The sequence below is a fragment of the Panthera onca genome, chromosome B3, assembly GCF_046562875.1.
Source record: "Panthera onca isolate mPanOnc1 chromosome B3, mPanOnc1 haplotype 2, whole genome shotgun sequence".
Taxonomy (NCBI): domain Eukaryota; kingdom Metazoa; phylum Chordata; class Mammalia; order Carnivora; family Felidae; genus Panthera; species Panthera onca.
The window spans coordinates 6796387-6814441 of NC_138344.1; the positions used below are offsets into that span (position 1 = coordinate 6796387).

Here is an 18055-nt window from a genome sequence, read left to right on the forward strand (position 1 = left end):
GCAGTACCCTCTAGAGGGCGCTGCTGTCGGTGCTGTAATCTGAGCCTGGTACCCACTGGGAACTACATAGGTCCTGGCTTCTTCAGGCTTGCTTGGGATGCAGGAGAGGCAAAGTGTGGGACAGCTTCTCTCAAGCATTGCAAGGAATTTATAGTGCGAGGGTCTGCTCATTCATTCATTCAACCAGGCTGCCTGTGTGTGCCAGGCACTGGATTAGGAACAGTGCACACCAGATAGAAAAGATTCCTGCTAGGGCTCCTGGGTGGCTCAGTCGGTTGAGCGTCCGACTTTGGCTCAGGTCATGATCTCACAGTTCATGAGTTTGAGCCCCGCATCGGGCTCTGTGCTGACAGCTCAGAGCCTGGAGCCTGCTTCAGATTCTATGTCTCCCTCTCTCTCTCTCTCTGCCCCTCTTCCACTCACACTCTCTCTCTCAAAAATAAATAAAGACATTAAAAAAATTAAGAAAAAAAAAAGAAAGAAAATATTCCTGCTTAGGCTTCATAGATGCCCCCCCCCCCCCAACAAGGCACCTTCCTAGAAGTAATTTCTCCCTGGATCTTGCCCTGAGAAAGCAGGCCTTCGTGTCTCCATTTTACAGATTAGAAAACTGAGGCTCAGGGAGGCAAAGCAATTTGCCCACATCATGCAGCCAGTCAGTGCCCGGTTCAAGCGGCTTCAAGTCCAACGCTTCTCCCACTGCCCACACTATAGGATGCACACATTGGTCTTCTCATTGGAGCAAGCCCCTCCCCCTGATTCTCACCCCTTGCTGGGAGCTGTGTGTGCAGGGGGGCGGGGAGGTGCTGCACACACAGCAGCCCCCCCCCCCCCCCCCCACCAACCAGAAGGCATTACTGTGGCAACCGTGCCCCAAACAGCAACCTTGTTTGGCCTCGTGATCCCACGTCCACACCTGCTGGTGCTGTAATTTTCCACAGTGGGACCTTGAAAAGCCTCAAAGATGATAACAGCAGTTGCTGTTTTATTGTAAGTCTACTTTGTGCCATGTCCTTTATTCGCTTTATCTTGAACTCTCTCAATCATCAGACAAGCCTCATTTCCCAGATGTGGAAACTGAGGCTCAGAGAGAACAAGTGACTTGACCAAGGGCACACAGCTGGGATTTCAACCTACATCTGGGCTACCAAGGTCTACGTTCTTTCTACTTTACCATTGTGGCCTGGCTTTTTTCTTTCTCTTGTTGTCTGCTCTTCACTGCCTGCCAAACCCTCCCTTCTTGCCCTCCCACCTCCAGTCTTCCTGCTGTCGCACACAGTTGGGCATAGTCTGGCCCAATAAGTAAATGGAGGTCAGGAGCAGGACTTCTCAGTCTTGGCACTACTGGCATTTTGGGCTGGAGAATTCCCTACCGGTAGGAGGAAAGTGCTGTCCTGTGCATTTTAAGATATTTAATAACATCCCTGGTCTCTGTCCACTAGATGCCAATACCATCACGCCTCCCCTGGGGTGACGACAAAAAATATCTCCACACAAGGCCAGATGTTCCCTGGGGAGCAAAACAGCTCCCCAGTTGAGAACCACTGCTTGATAGGAATGCGGGGTCAGGGTCAAGTTGATTATAGCCTGTCGTGCCCATTAGACCATGAGCAGCTGGAGGGCAGGGAGAGTGAATTCTCGACACACCCTTACTGCAACGCCTGTAGCACGTAGCAAATGCTGCTGGAGGCAGAATGAATGAACGGTTTCCATGGACATGGTATGTTTCAGGATGAGGGCCCGATGGCCTACGTTCCCATCCAGATCCTTCTGGCCTGCTCTGGGCCGGCCTGGGTCGTGCACCTTCTCCTATCTGGGCCTCCATCCCCTTCGTGATCTCTTCCATGAGGGTCATCACAGGCCCTGAAGTCCCTGGATGTCCGTGGTCTGGGAACTTCCATGTTCCACCTCACAGGCCCAGAGTCGTGGGGCTGAGGGGGCGCTGTCTGCCAGGCTGGAGATTACACATCCGCCCAGTCCTGAGTTTCTCCTTCATACCCTTACCCCTCAAGTCAAATCAATCACAGACAGACGAGCAAGGCCTGCACCAAACAGACCTGACGCAGGAGAGGTGGCTCCTTTTTTGGGTGTGTGTCTTAAAAGGAAAAACATGTAACCTCAAAGGTAACCAAATATCCAAATCGTGATGGCCAGCATCGCACACCCCAAATCCACTGATTCATGAGTTTAACAAAAAGCTTCTTTAGGATACACTATAAGGCCATTGAGAGGGAGAAAAGTCGCCTCTCATATGTCCAGGCCAGCCCGCAGGGCCCGCCCTCCTAGTATGTTCGTGCGCGCGCACACACACACACACACACACACACACTCAGCCGCTTACAAGGAGGCTCTGAGTTTTTAAAAGTAAACTCCACGGTTTCCGTCCTTGCCCTGGATTCAACTTTTGAAAAAAGGAACCGTTTTCCCGTTTTCCCTACAAATTCCCCCTCTCTCTGGTCCTCCCTCTGCCTCACTCCAGCTCACTCCAGCTCTCCCTCTAACCCCACCCCCCAGCAGCTCCTCCCCTGCAATGTTGACTCCATCTGCAACCACACCCAGGGGCCCAGACCTCCTCTCAGGACGGGTCTTGGGGGAGGAGAGTAGCCAGGGGAGATGCCACAGCCCCCCTTCACCCAAAAGAATGGGTAGAACAGAGCTTTCTCAAGGAAGGAGGGTAGCAGTGAAGCTCCTGTCAAGGCCCACAGCGCGGCCAAGAGGCCGCCTGGTGACAGCAGAGAGGTTGACTCCTGTCTCCAGATGTTCCCACAGATAGATCCCCTTTCCCAGGGCAGCCCATCATCGGCCCTGTCACCTTTCCTGCTCCACTTACAAGTAGGTCTGTCCTCCATGCATTGTTTCCTCTCTGATTCTGGACCCTCTGCCTTGAACTTGACTTTCACTCCTACCCCCAGCTTCCACCCCTTCCTGTCTCCACTCCCAAGATGCTTAACGGTCCAGTCCAGGTGTGAATATACGGGCACCTGCCGGCCGGAGCCACGAGGCTGGCATTTCTCAGAGACAGAAACGTTATCAGGATCAGTGTCTTTCCAACTTTTTGACCACAACCCGCAGTAAGAAAAACATCACATAAACATCAAATTTGTATATATTGTGTGTATATTATACACACATACACACTTAGAGAGGACTGCGAAATATATAACAGAAATAGAAGCTTCCAGAAACAATACTTATTGTTACTGCATGAGAGGCACTATGAGATTATTCTTTCCTATGTCATTACACCCCCCTAAACTGCCGATGGACACATTCTATGCTACATGTCCCTACAGGAGTAGAGACAGACTGAAAGTGAGACTCCAAGCAGGGGCCCGTGGGCCTCCCCTGGCTCAGCTGAGGCCCTCCCAATGCCCAACAAGAAGGGGCTTGGGAGGGACCAGGTTCTAGAAGGCATCATGAAAAAATTCCACACAAAAAGTTAGGACACACAGTCTTTTATGGTTTTAGAATATTCTAAATCAGTAATCTCCTGAGCTTACAGTTTGTGACCCCAAGGGGGCCTAGAAACCGTTAGAGGGGAGGAATTCAGGTTTCTGGTGCCTCCTGTGATCTGAGCAAGGACCTCTTCAAAGACCATGCAGCCAGTAAGTGGCTGAGTTGGGATGTGAACGCAGGTCTGCCTTGCCCGGCAGGCTTCCACCCTCACAGCTCTCCCCCACCAACTATCTTGGAGCTCTCTCTCTGACTGGGGAGTTGGACAATCTGTTCTGGGCATGTGGGGATGGAGGGTGCCCCACTCAGCATGCAGGGGTGTGGGTGAGAGGGGGCGCAGGGGTGAAATGTGTGCATGGGTGTGAGAAGGGGCATGGAGTCAGGTGCGGCCCACACCAGACGGCACAGGGTCTCGCCACTCGAGCGCACAGAGACGCCTTGCAAATAACTAAGAATATTTCTGTCATTTCCCACTCTGGATTCTTTACTCCTATATTGACCAGAGGGCTTTCAAATAATACAGAAAGAATCCTAACTTAAGTAGGATTTTCACGGACAATTCTAGGAAAAGAAAAATGTCTCCTGAATATTAAAATTAGTAGTCGTAATAATAGTGATACCAAATAGTTACTGAGGACTTGCCCCGTGGCAGGCACCGTGCTAAGTGCTTGTGTCATCACAGCTACCGTTAACTGAGGACCCGCTACGGGCCAGCACTGAGCACAGAGCCTGGCACCTAGGTGGCGCTCACTAGTTACCGGAGAATGAATGAAGGAACCAGGTGTTGCACGAGAAGCTGCACAGAAATACATCTAATTTAAACTCAAGCTCGATGTAACCTGAAACACGCCAGCATTTTCTTTGAGAGACATTTTCTTCCTTCTGATAATGCCTTCATCCGAAACTTTTTAAATCGGAGGGCTCTTTTCCTTCGGGGTAGAAACACCCCCCTCCTTCGGGTTTTCTCCCCCGTGGCCTCGGGGGTTTTCTCCCTGATGGCCCTTCCATTCCTGGGCAGTCTCTTCCAGGCTCAGTGACTGACACTGATCTACACCTCCTGAAACCACCGTGCCCAGGGGCACAGGCAATCCGATCGCCTCTTCTCCTTTGGCAACCCAGAGGCAAGGAAGGCACAAGAATAAAAGCCCAGACTTCGGAACTCTTAAATCAGGACAAGCAACTGACGAGGGCCTCAGAAAACCTGGGTTGGAGGAGTCCTGCCCTTCCGGTAAGTCATGGGTGACCTTTAGAAAGTCATCACATCTTTCTGGGTTCACTTTCTCTCCAATGTGTTTCCAAGGTCCGGGGTTCTCCTAGACTGTCAGATACCCACCCACTTCAGTGTCTGGGACCTGAAACACCACACTAACCCGCTCAGCTTTGCATCTTCCTTTATTCCTGGCCACCACCCCCACACAACAGGGACATATGCACCTATCGGAATGCTGGGACCTGGGCTCCTCAGTGATGAGACCCTAGAAGAATCCTATCACAACCCTGCTCAGGACTGCAAGGAGTAGAATGATGGGAAAGTTTGGGTTGGGTCCCGTCTCCCAAGAGGAGGCGAACCCCCGCCCCACAGTTTGCTCTGGCCTAGAACACAGGTTCATTCGACAACTGTCCACCCAACCCCAGGGATAGAAAGTCTCCACCATCACTGGCTTCAGAGGCAGAGGGACCCAGAGACAGCAAAACTGCCCATGGTCATGTGTCCTCATTTCCCCTCTTCTTCCTTGAGAGATGTCCCTTCTTGGTGGCATGTTCAGAGCTCGTCTCCCTTGCTGGCAGCTCAGTGGCCCGGTCCTGGGTTCTGCCAATCCCCCCCAGCTCTCCCCCACCCGTCTGGGCACCCTGCGACTCCTGGGGCAGGCCAAGTGGCCAAGCAAGTGGGACCAATGGGTTCGCGCAGCCTCTGCTTGGGCACCTGCTGCGTACCTGACACGCTGCCCGCTGCCCGTGTCACTTCGTTTATCCCCCAGCCATCCTGCCAAAGAGCCTCCCCTTTCCCTCTAGGCAGAACAGGCCTAGGCTCAGAAAGATGAAGCAACTTCTCTAGCTCAAAAGTAGCACAGGGCATCTGAACCCCCGACTCGAAAGCGGCTGCTCTGTCAACCGGGGCTCGTTCCGGACCCTACGGCTTGAAAACACACGGGAGTTTGGAGTAAAAGCTCCCTGTCCTCTAGTCCTGAATTTCGGGGGGGGGGGGGGGGGCGGCAGACGAGAGCCCCTCCTCACGCGTTCGTTTGCCCCCTTCACGCGGAGTCTGCAACAGCCGGAAAGTTTGCTCAACTGCACCGCGCACGCAACGGTCGGGAGCCCCCGGCGCACGCCTCCTCGGAGGGGAGACCGAGGCAGCGCAGCCCCCCCAGCCGCGGCTCCGCTGCCGGCTCGCCGGGCGCCCCGGAAGGGAAGGAGACAGTTACCTCGAAGAGTTGGACTCCCTTCCGCGAGAACTTCAGTGCCGCGCACCTGGCGAGGCAGCCGGGGGCTCCTGGGGCCGCGAGGCCCGGGTCTCGCTGCGCAGCGGAGGGAGACGCTCTGCGCGCGCGCCGCGCACCCCTCCGCCTGCCGGCGTCCTGTCCGCGGGTCCCCTCAGGCGGTGGCCGCCGCGGCGGCGGCGACTGGGTTGCGGAGTCCCGGCTGGCCGAGGAAAGGGCCACTGCAAGGTGCCCGGAGCCCCTGGCACCCGCGTCAGATGCCGGCCGGCGAGCGCGCGGAGAGAGAGACCTTGAGCGGCGTGGCGCGCGTCCTCAGCTCTGCGAGCCCCCTCTGGAGCGGCGGGGAGGTAGGTGGGCGGGCGGGCGGGCGGGCATGGCGCGCGGTGACACATACATAGGGGCGGGCGGGGGAGGGGAGGGAAACCCCACCCCCGCGGGACCCGAGGGGCGGCCGGCGGGGGAGGGGAGGGCGGAGGCGTCTGGAGCGCGCTGGACCCCGGCTCCGGACCGGCGCGCCGCTGGGGAAGCCGCCCGGGGCGCAGGGCGCGAGAGGAGCCGGCAGCTCCGGGGCCGGCGGGAGGCAGAGGCGCGGGAAGGGCTGCAATGCGGTCGGCGGCTCCGCAGTCAGAGGGGCCCCGGAGGACTGTGCCCGTGCCCGCACCCGCACCCGCGGTGGCCGGACGGGGCGCCCGGGCTCCCGGCGCGGGGTGTGCAGCCGACGCCCGGGGTGGGGGTGGGGTGGGGAGACGCGAGAGGGCAGGGCGCGCCCCCTGCTCCCCGGCCGCGATTTGGAAGGACCCTCGGGAGGAGCCGGCTGAAAGTTTTTGGGGATGGGGTGCGCCGGGATGGCAGGGAGGAGTGGGAGAGAAGGAGGTTAGGCGGCGGCGGGGAGGTGTGCCGGGGACCCGGAGCCTCGGGGCAAAAGGCTGAGGGTCTTCACAATCCCGGAGAGACCGAGGACATCTCCAACGAAGCAGGAGTTCTCCAGTACTTTTGTAGCTCCCGAGACCACCCTCCTTAAGAGTTTTGTTTCCAGGCAAGAGAGTAAAGGAACCAGCGGCGTTTGAACACCTTCTGTGAGCTAGTTGCTTAACATACATTCATATCTCACTTGATTTTCCCCAAACCCCGATGAGGTAAATATTATGATTCCCTCACCCCCAAAAGATGTGAAAACTGAGGCTCAGAGAGTGATGGAGTTGGTGGGGTCTGAATTCAAATCCACAGTCCTGCTCCCTCCCCTACACAAGCTGCTGGTTAGGCACAGAAATTTTGGGGGACCCGGGCTGGGCTGGTGGCCTTCGGGGTCCTTATGGAGGGAGCTGGTGGTGCTTGACGCTAAGGTTTAGTGACCTCGGTCGGTGTGGTAGAAGCCGCTTGACTCCCTCACTGGGCATGGACTGAAGAACACGAAGTGGCATCTCTGTGGGCTGCCCGTTACAGAGATAATAGACTCAGCCTTTTCTTGATCCAAAGACACGGAAGTGGCTCCGTTTCCCCAGGGTGACAACTCTGGAATCGTGTGGGTATTTTGCTGGCCATCTCTGCTAGGGGGCAGGACTGGCCCTGGCCCAGCACATTCTCTTGTGCCTTCTCTGCTCAGGGCAGTGACGCCTGGGGAGGGCGTGGCTCCCACTCTACCCACTGGTCCCCGGGAGTTGTGGCTGAGGTGTTCCACTGGTGGGCACCTCTTGGCTTCACTCCTTTTCTACCTGAGTCTGTTGGCTTCTCCCGGTCAGGTATCCAAGCTACAGAGCACCTTGGGCAGGGCTGGCTTGATAGTGATCAGAGCCCCTCAAGGGGAAATAGCATCTTGTTTCTCAGACAAAAAAGTGGGATGCAATCTTGTTACTGACTCCAATGCCTAGGCTAGTGGAAGTGACTCTTCCAGAAAAAAAAAAAAATCCTTAAAATTCCAACAGGAAGAGTCATGGGTTCTCATGCCAGGATTTGCCTGATACTCTAGGTGAGTACAAACCGCGCTCTCATCTGTAAAATGGGGTCATATCTGACTTACATCCCAGGGTTAGTGAAGGACAGTTCGATTCAAGGACAAATATTAATTCGGTAATTAATCTTTGTAATGAAGGGAGCGAATGCTTCTTGATCATCTAGTCTTGTAATGAGGCAAGGAAACATACAATGGGCACCGATTACGTGCCCACTGCTTGATACAACAGCCTTTCAGGTGGATATTACTTCCATTTTATGCACTAAGAAACAGACTCACAGGCCACCCAGGTAGTGAATGAGTGTGGGTTGGCATAACTCCACACTGCTGCCCCTACAGGCTACGGAAAACCCAGGATGATTGAGAAGTGCTTGGACAATTCTAAAGACCATGTTCAGAAAATCAAAGGACATCAAGGTCAGAAAGCCCTCTGTGGCATATGGATGCTCCCCTGTTCAGTGCAGAGTCTGTTCCTTGTGTGGTATTTCTGATGCTGGTCACTCTTCCTCTGCTCAGATACTTTAATATTTGCTTAATGCCTTTTCCAGGCTGCCTGACCCTATCTGCTGTGGTGGGCAACCTTTAACCTCTGGCTGTCCAAGCGTGGTATCAGCTGGGGGCTTATTCGAAATGCAAAAATCGAAATGGAAAATGCCAAAGGCTTGCTCCAGACCTTCTGACTCAGAATCTGCATTTTAATAAGATCCCCCAGGTGTTTTATATGCCTTCTGAAGTTTAAGGGCCACTGTGCTGGTATCATTCAGCAGGTTCTACTCATTCAATCGCAAAATTACCAGCCGAGAGGATCTCAGAGCCCGGAAGGGCTCTTAGGGAACGTTGAGGACGGTGTCCTGACCGACTGGAACATTTACTCCACGTGAATATTGCCATGGATTTCACTCTCTTCTGAGGCCATGTCCCATTTTCATGTGATTCTAGTATTTAGGCAGCTCTTAGATTTCACAGAAGCACCTACTGGTCCCCATCACTATGGTTGAGCAATGAACATAACAGGCCCGTTTCCCCCTCTTGGCCCTGGCCCCCAGACCTCCTTCCACATGGTGGATGTTTTTGCGTTTGTAACCAGTGATTTCACTGTTCTCACCCTCCCTCTCTTCTCCTTTAGGGCTGGGCTTTCTCACTTCACACTGTCCTTCCTCATCTCTCTCCATCAGTGGACTCCCACCTGCTCCCACCAATCTTCTCCCAGCAGGTCTGGACTTTCCTTGTCCTGTGTCAAGACCTAAACACAGACCTGTTAGTGTGCTCAACCCAGGGGAGAGCTCACCTCCTCTGACGGGGTGCTATGCTTCTGTTAATGCAGCCTACATTTATGTGCTTTTCTGGCAGTGTCATCGTGGCTCATTTTGAGCCTGCAGCCGACTGAGATCCCCTTTCCACATGTACTGCTATGGCCCAGTGTCTTCCCTGGTATAATGGGTTGTTGTAATCCAAGTGTGGGACTTTATCTTTGCTTCTCCTAAAAATTTCCCTAATAAGTTAAGCTCACCATTCCTGACCATCTTGGATCCTATTTCTTTCTTTCTTTCTTTTTTTAATATAATTTATTGTCAAATTGGCTTACATACAACAGCCAGTGCTCATCCCAACAAGTGCCCTCCTCAACCTGGATCCTATTTCTATCAGTTTGTTTGCTGTTGTTCTTAGCAGCAGCTTTTCTACAAAGCTGACTAGTGTCCCGCTTTTGTGTCTTCCCTTATCCTGGGGCTGAGTTCTAGAGCAGGCAGGATGCCATGCCCCATATTGCAATTATAATGGCTGTGTAATGCATCAACCCAAACCTTAGTGTCATGGCTCCATAAGGCAATTATAGGATGCCATGCTCCATACCACAATTATAATGGCGGTGTAATGCATCAACCCAAACATTAGTGGCTTAAAACAATGATTGTTCATGGTTTCTGTGTGTCAGGACTTTGGGAGAAATATGGCCAGGCAGTTCTGCCTTGGGTTATCTCATGGGGTCGCAGTCGGATGTCAGCTGAAGGCTTGACTGGGGCTTGAGGGTCCAGGTCTAAGGCGGCTGGCAAGTCGGTGTTGGCTGTTGGCCAGTGGCCCCAGCTCTTCTCCTTCTGGCCTGCCAGTGGAGCTGCCTCATGGCATGGCACCCGGCTTCTGCCACAGCAAGTGACACAGGAGGCCAAGTGGACGCTGCAGTGGTCTGATGTCCTAGCTTTGGAAGTCACGCACTGCCACGTCCGCCATAGTCTATTGGTCACACGGGACCTGCCCTGAATTAGTGTGTGAGGGGACATACAAAGGTGTGAATACCAGGGGTTGGGGATTGCTGGGAAGCCTCTTGGAGGTTGGCTTCTACATTCCGGTAGACTGGCTCTTAGAGGACGGCCAGTCTCCCAGTCCACCTAAATGTGGCATCGAGACTGCTTGTTTCTGTCCCTTACGTGGGGACGCCACGCATGTACTTTGCTAAGTCCCAGCGCAGGGTGTTTGCAGAATTCCTCCGAAGCATCCTTCCAATATCCCTATACGAGCAAGCGGTCTAGCCTGTTCTCTGGGACAACACCTCTGCCCCCATCTCTGCAGGACAGCCTTCAGCATCCCGCCCCTGATGGCGCCGCCAGAGATTATTGAGTTGCTGAGCTCTGTCACACTTTTGGTTGATATTGAAACTTGTGGACAGTTAAAACCATCAGGTTCCCTGTGTGTGCAATAACATTGGAAGTGAATCCCAGTTCTGGCACAGAGAATGAGGGCAAGTTTCTTAACCTCTCTGGATTTCTTTCTTTCTTTCTTTCTTTCTTTCTTTCTTTCTTTCTTTCTTTCTTTCTTTCTTTCTGTTTATTTTTGAGAGTGAGATAGAGGACCAGCAGGGGAGGGGCAGAGAGAGAGAGGGAGACACAGAATGTGAAGGAGGCTCCAGGCTCTGAGCTGTGAGCACAGAGCCCGATGTGGGGCTCAAACCCACAAACTGTGAGATCGTGACCTGAGCCGAAGTCAGGTGCTTAACCGACTGAGCCACCCAGGCACCCCTGGGGTTTCTCATCGGTGTAACGGAATTGTGTGGAATTGTAGGATTCGAATTAAGTGATGTCAGCACTTACGCAGTGATCTGGCTCCAGGAGCAAGATGGTGAAATTTCTTCCCTTTCTTCTCCGCTACAGTTTGATGTCCCTGAGTAAGTGTGTGCTGCTCTCTGGGTTTGTAAAAGAAACTAAAATCCTCACCTCCTTGGAGTGTGGCAATGATAAATACTATAGGCAATGTGTGTAGACAGATTGCGATCATTTCTGGAAGCAAAGGGCCATAGAATTAGGATGTAGAAAAGCCTTCTCATTGCAGACCGAGGCGGGGGAGTGGTCTTCTGAGAATTAGTAGAACATTCAAAAAGTGCTGTCTTATTCCTTTAATACTGTTCAAGTGACAAACTCAGAGGAAAGTGTTCTAATAATAAAGAACATGGGGTAAGTTAATGAAACACTTACAATTCCCCACAGGTCCGTATGGAATAATGACGTTCAGTAACACGAAAGTGCTGTGTCACTTAAGACAAAGATATTGAAGGGCACGTTTAAGGAAACACTCAGTTCTTGAAGACTAAGTTTGATTTTTTCCCCCCCTGAATTTATAGCAGATTCTATTTTCAGTGAAACCCTGCCATTTATAAAAGAGGAAATTATGGCAGCGTTTTACTCATGACTCACTAGTGTTTTTATCATTGAGACTACGCAGGGGACGACACTGGGGGGGGCGGGGGGGGACCGTGTTGGTGTACAGAATCAGCATCAGCCGCACACCTGGGGTCAGAGGAGAGGTAGAAGGATCCTTCCCCCCGATGGCCTCAGCCCCTGCAGCTCCTAGAAGCCTGCTCACCTTCTCTGTCCCCAACCCTGAATCCTAAGGGACTCCCTCCCACACCTGGAGCCCATCTCTTTCTCTTATTCTCGCCACTGGGGTCTTTTGGGACTGCCTGCCCAGCCCTTCTTGTCACATTGTGTTTGATGATTTTATTTTCTTTCCTTGATAGACATCGGATCATTCCGAAGTTTGATGCAAACTTCATCCGCATGTTTTGCCCATTACAGTAGAGATAGCAAAATACATGCCTATTAAATGAACAAATATGGCATCCCACAGTCGCTTGCTAGAGATGAAATGTAAGAGGTACAGAAAACATCTCCATAGTTTGAAAATCATCTGTTAAAACACGGGCATGGCTTTTCCCCAGGAAACCTGGCACTTATTTGATGCAAAATCCTGGGGAATAGTTATCTTGACATGTTAGCTGTTGCTGTTGATCTGGGTTTTTGTTTTTTTTTTAAGTTTATTTATTTATTTTGAGAGAGAGAGAGCTAGCACGAGTGGGGGAGGGGCAGGGAGAGAGGGAAAGAGAATCCCAAGCAGAGAACCCCTCCCTCCCTCTCTCACCTCCCCCTCCCTTCCTCCCTTCCTCTGTCCCTTCTGTCTCCCTCCCTTCCCTCTTTCCTTCCTTTTCTTTTATCGTGGTAAAATATGCATATACCTTTATTATTGTGGTAAAATATACATAACACAAAGTCAATCATTTTAACCATTTTAAGTGTGTAGTTCAGTGGCATGAAATACATTCACAGTGTTCTACAACCATCACCACCATTTGTCTCCAGAGTCTTTTCATCTCTCCAGACTGAAACTCTGCACCCCTTAAACACTAACTCCCCATCCCCTGACCCCCTCAGCCTCTGGCAACCACCATTTGACTTCCTGTCTCCATGAATTTAACTACTCTAGGTACTTGACATAAGTGGAATCATACAGTATTTATGTGCTTTATTGACTGGCTTATTCACGTAGCATAATGTCGTCAAGGTTCATACAAATTAGAGCATGTGTTGGAATTGTCTTTATTTTGCAGTAACATTTGTTGAGCACTTACTATGTGCCAGACCCTGTGCTAAGTGCTTCATTAAGCCTCAGACTCTATGAAGTCTCATGAACTTCGTCTCACTGATGAAGAGACTGGGAACAGCGACGCTCAGCCCAAGTTCACATCATTGCTAAATGGAACCAAGCATCTAACCCAGGCCACCTGGCTTTGGAGCCCTCATACTTAAAACAAAAAAACTTTTACTAGTGACTATTTATTGATCACCTGCTATGTGCCAGATATTAAGCTAGGCATTGTATCCATGTTTTTTCCTCCCTCCCTTTCTTTTGATACAAAATTTGCATAGAATAAAGTGCATCTTAAGCATACAACTTGATGAATTTTTAACACACATAGACACCATTGTAATCACAATGAAGTCAAGATACAGAAATTTCCAGCTCCCCAGAAGTTTCCCTTGTGCCCCTTCTCTTTGGTGCACTTCACCCAGGGAGGCCATTATTCTGACCTCACTAAACCAGTGTTGTCTATTTTGTTGTTGTTGTCTTTTATGTAATTTTAGAGAGGGCACCTCGGTAGCTTAGTCAGTTAAACGTTCCAGCTTCAGCTCAGGTCGTGATCTCACGGCTTGTGGGTTTGAGCCCCTCATCGGGCTCTGTGCGGACAGCTCAGAGCCTGGAGCCTGCTTCGGATTCTGTGTCTCCCTCTCTCTCTGCCCCTCCCCTGCTTGCGCTCTTTCTCTTTCTCTCCCCCCCACAAAAATAAACACTAAAAAAATTTTTAGAGAGCATGAGTGAGAGAGTGCACAAGCTGGGGAGAGGGGCAGTGGGAGAGAAAGAGAATCTCAAGCACGCTCCATGCTCAGTGCAGTCTATGTGGGACTCGATTGCACAAACCGAGAGGTCATGACCTGAGCCGAAATCAAGAGTCAGAGGCTCAACTGACTGAGCCCCACAGGTGCCCTAGTTTTGTCTGTTCTTGAACTTGATAGAAATATTATTATCCTGTGAGTCCCCCTTTGTCTCTGGCTTCTTTCACTCAAGCTGGAGACAAACTGGAGAGCGTATGCCCCATCCCAGGGGACAGCCACTACGGTGGAAAAATCAGCGATGCTGGATATTGGGGGAAAGGGAGAAGCAAGAGGCAGGAATGGTCTCAAACTTTTGAACCTTATAGCTGGGAGATGGGGAGTCCCTGTGACAGCAGCCAGGGAGTTAGGAAGAGCAGCTGGCTTGGGAGAAAGACAGCAAGTTCCGTGGTAGACAGTTGTGTGTTCAGACGGGGTTGGAGGGACATTCGGTGGAGGTGGCCAGCAGGCTGAGAGAACTGTGGGCCTGGGAATTGGGGAAATGCTCGGCCTGAGATTCCGCACATATAAAAGCAGGGAACATTGAATTCTATCCAACAAATGCTAAAATAGACTTTAACTGCATGCTGTAACCGTTGAAGGGAGAATGAAGAAGGGCAGAAAAGATGGAAGAAGACGGGCTGTTGGATAGAAATGCAAGAATGCTGAAACAGAGACATCCAGAAGTACAGAGAATGCCAGAGACCCTGACACGCTCAAGGAAAAGTGATACATAGAAGGGGGTTCTAGAGACACAGAAACATGGACAAGTGTGGAGCAGTGAACTTTCACGAAACATAGAGCTATGGTCTAGATGCATAACCATTTCATCCTGTGCCTGTTAGGACTCTGTGGCTAATGACTTTTAAAAACTGTTGCATTTTTGCCGCCGGGGGTACAGATGAGGCTCGTGCCTCTTGGCATGTATCCCTAGGCACAAAGAAAGGAGATAAACAGTTCTGATCTTCTTATACACGCTGGCCAGGTCGCACCACCGGGCCCACCTTGGTTTCAGATCAGGTCAGAAGTCCAGCCCTCCAAAGGTCACCCCAGCCTTCCTGAGCGTCCCTGGCTCAATAAGGGCTCTGGCCAGCTTGAGCTAGAAGTTCTCTGGAGAGCTGTCCCAGAGCCAGTTTAACCTTTGAAAGATGAAGAAGAGAAAAGAGGGTGAACTGCATTCAGTGCGTGTGTGTGGGTGTCACCTCATTGTTACTTCTGGCCTCCCGTTTTCTCCAGTTGATGGCATAGGGTCAGGGAGTCCCAGCCATGTGCCTACAGAGTAAAGCATTCGACCAGGTCCTAATTTGTGTGTGTGTCAAAGAAATAGCAGCCATACGGCTCCCAAAGGGACACTTAACAATTTAAGTAGGAAACAGAAAATTGTCAAATTAGAGCAATTTAAAGCCCTGACAAAAAATACGGCTATATGAGAAAAATCAATACTGAGTGCAACTCATTGATCAAGAGGAGATAGAAAGCAGATAATTGAGTGAGGGAATGATTAGGCCCGAGAGGGGGTTAAGCAGGTGAGGGTAGGAGGGCAGGAAAGTCTATGAATTAATTAGGGAGCAAATAGGGGCACCTGGGTGGCTCAGTCGGTTGAGCGTCTGACTTGGGCTCAGGTCATGATCTTGCAGTTCGTGGGTTCGAGCCTCGCGTTGGGCTCTGTGCTGACAGCTCAGAGCCTGAAACCTGCTTCGGATTCTGTGTCTCTCTCGCTCTCTGCCCCTCCCCCGCTCACACTCTGTCTCTCTCTGTCTCTGAAAAATGAATAAATGTTAAAAAAAATTTTTTTTTTAATTAGGGGGCAAATAAGCAGAAATTACGCTGGAGGGCAGAAGGACTTCCCCCTAGCGCCCCCACCCCTCCAACTTGAAAATTGGTTGTTCCCTGTGCCCAGGTGAGCTGGGTCCCGCTGCCTGCCCAAATCTCACAGTCCAGCGTCTCTCTCCCCATCCCAGCCCCTCTGCGTGCCTTGGTTGGAAACGTGGCTTTTCCAGAGTCAAAAACCAGAACACAAGGCACCTATTCACCCCGCTGGGTTTGAAAATTTTCTCCGAAATTCCTTTAACTGCAAACACCTTTTCCCAAGTACACTGTGCATCTTTTCAAATTTCAGACATAAACAGCGTCCCGGCCCCGCCTGGCAACCCCCTCTCACTCTCCTGATAAAAATAGAAAGGGCTGAGGTGGGGAAAGTTGTGGGTACAGTAGGGGTTTTGTGGATCAGCTGTTTGCATGGGTGTTCCTGACCCTCTCTGCCTATTCTGGGGAGGGGTGTCTCTCAGGGGAGCTTCAAGTTGGATTCTCGGGGGATTTGTCATCCCTGGCACCTTGGCCCCTTCCATTCTGGGCCCGAGACACATCTCTGCGGTCGTGTGTTTAACTGTGTCCCGGGGAGAAGCACGTTTACCTGTGGTTACTGGCGTGGTTGTGGGGGATGGAAACAGTGGCGGGAAAGAAGCGCGGGGAAGCAGGTCGTCTCCAGAAGCCATTGGCATGGAAACTGTCACGAGACACCCAATTGCACATGGCGGAGCCGTGGGCATGGCGTGACCTTAAGCCCAGACGGGCACGCTGACCCCGTGAACCTGCGAAGGGCTTTTGGAGGTAACAAGGTGTTCCTTGTGCAGCTGGCCCCTGCCTCGCGGGACGGGGTGAGTGAGGAGTGCAGGGTGAATTGGCCAGTTCGCTGAGCGAGGGCTTAGGGGACCCGTTCTAGTTCAGGTGCACCATTTACCAGCGCCCTTGAGCCTCAGTGACCTCCTCGGCAAAAGATCCTGCTGCTTCTCTGCCTCTAATCCGCCTACAACCACCCGGCGGCTTCTGGTTGCACTCAGGGCACCGTGGCCGGTAGGGCCTGAATGGCCTGGCCCCTACCTCTCCCACCTCCCCTCCTCACCCCCACAGGGCTCCCTTACACTTGCTGTGAACGGCCTGACCCCCTCTCCCCTTTGGATCATGCTTTCAGTATCAAGGAGGACTTTGCTGACCACCCTGGCTTCTCTGCCTCCCTCGGTCTCTCCTCCGGCAACTGGTCCCTCCCTTGTTAGCCGGGACCACGGCTCCCTGGTGTATATTTTGATCTGTTTACTTGTGCCGTGTCTGCTGACCTCTGTTCCTGGACTGTGACCTTCATGAGGGTGGAGATGTGTGTCCCCAGCTCCCACCACAGTGTAGCACGTGCAGCTTCTCAGTCAATATTTGTTGAATGAATGAATAGGTCTGTTTTGTTCTCCTGTGTATCTCCTGTGTCTGGCACACTCAGATGTTCTGTAAGTGAGTCACAGCAGCTCACATGCGTGGAGCACTCTGAGCTAGATGTTGTTCTCAGCACTTTCTGTGTAGCAACTCAGTCAGTAGCCATAGCGATCTTATTTGTTAATGGCCATCTCATGTTATTCCTGGTTGACGAAAGAAAGGGAAGGAGAAAGGGAAAGGGAGGAAAAAGAAAAGGAAAGAAGAGAAGAGAAAGGAAAGGAAAAAGAGAGGAAAGGAGAGGAAAGGAAAGGAAAAGAAAATAAGGACCAGAGAGGTCAAGCACCATGTCACTGATCACACAGCACGTGAACGGTGGAGCAGGTTCAACGGCGGAGCCTGTGCCCTGACCTCTCAGCATGAACGAATGAGTGAGTGAAGAATGACTAGCTCATCGCAAAGGTTCAGAAACATTCATTTATTCCCCCCTCCCTACCCGCTTGATTGAAAGGGTAAAATTGGGTCTATATAAGACAACAAAGATGCAATCAAATGTACAATCGAGAATTCGAATGAGTGAGGCACTGTAGGGGTGGGTAGGGTGAGGCCTCGGTACTGACCCGACAGCCTCTCTCAGTCAGGAGAACCTTCCTGGTTTAAATGATGAGAGGGAAGGGTGTGACAGGCCAAGGCCTGCGGCTTGAGCTGGTGAGGGGTGGAAGCAGGGAAGTGAGGCTAGAAGCCGCACCTCCACGAGCTAGCAAACCAGCAGACCGGTGGTTGAACGGAAGTACCACTAGGACTCACTGAAGGTGGTACCCAGTGCAGTTGGCAGGGTGGGACCCGCAGGTGGGAGTTCCCTTTGGCCTCTTTCCCAAGTCAGGGAAGAGGAAAAGTCTGTTCGTCAAACCGGGTACAAGCTGTTGGAGCTCCCGGGTCTGATACCAGACATCAGTTCATATGCCACAGGTCAGCCCCTGAGCTTTGGCACCTGCGGCTGCCTAGCCCCCCCCATCCTAACCCTGCCCGGGAATCTGCCGAATCCTGAGGTGCTGGCATCTCGGTCTCAGAGAGAAAGATCATCGTCTCAAATCTTCAGGCTGGACAGGACTCTGGCATCCTCACCCTCACGTTGTGTTAGGACGGTGGCTTGGACCCAAAGTGAAAAGTGGGCGACTGGGAAACAAACAAGGTTGTGTAGGGTCACTGGGAGTAGGTGGTATTGATCGTGGACAGAGCCGGTTGGCCTCTGACCTCCGTTTCAGTCAGCACGGGCTGGTTTACCCTGCAGTAACAAGGCCCCCCAAATGTCAGTGACTTGA

General features: G+C 51.9%; 1 protein-coding gene across 2 annotated transcripts in view; it reads right to left on the bottom strand.

Moving 5' to 3' along the window:
* The window catches only part of ACAN (aggrecan), a 67261-nt gene extending 61029 nt beyond the window's left edge, over positions 1 to 6232 (bottom strand). For both annotated transcript variants that reach the window (XM_078449004.2, XM_078449003.2), the window contains exon 1: positions 5877 to 6232. The gene's annotated coding sequence lies outside the window, so the exon portion shown is untranslated. The remainder of the gene's footprint in view (positions 1 to 5876) is intronic.
* Between the last annotated feature and the right edge of the window lie 11823 nt (positions 6233 to 18055).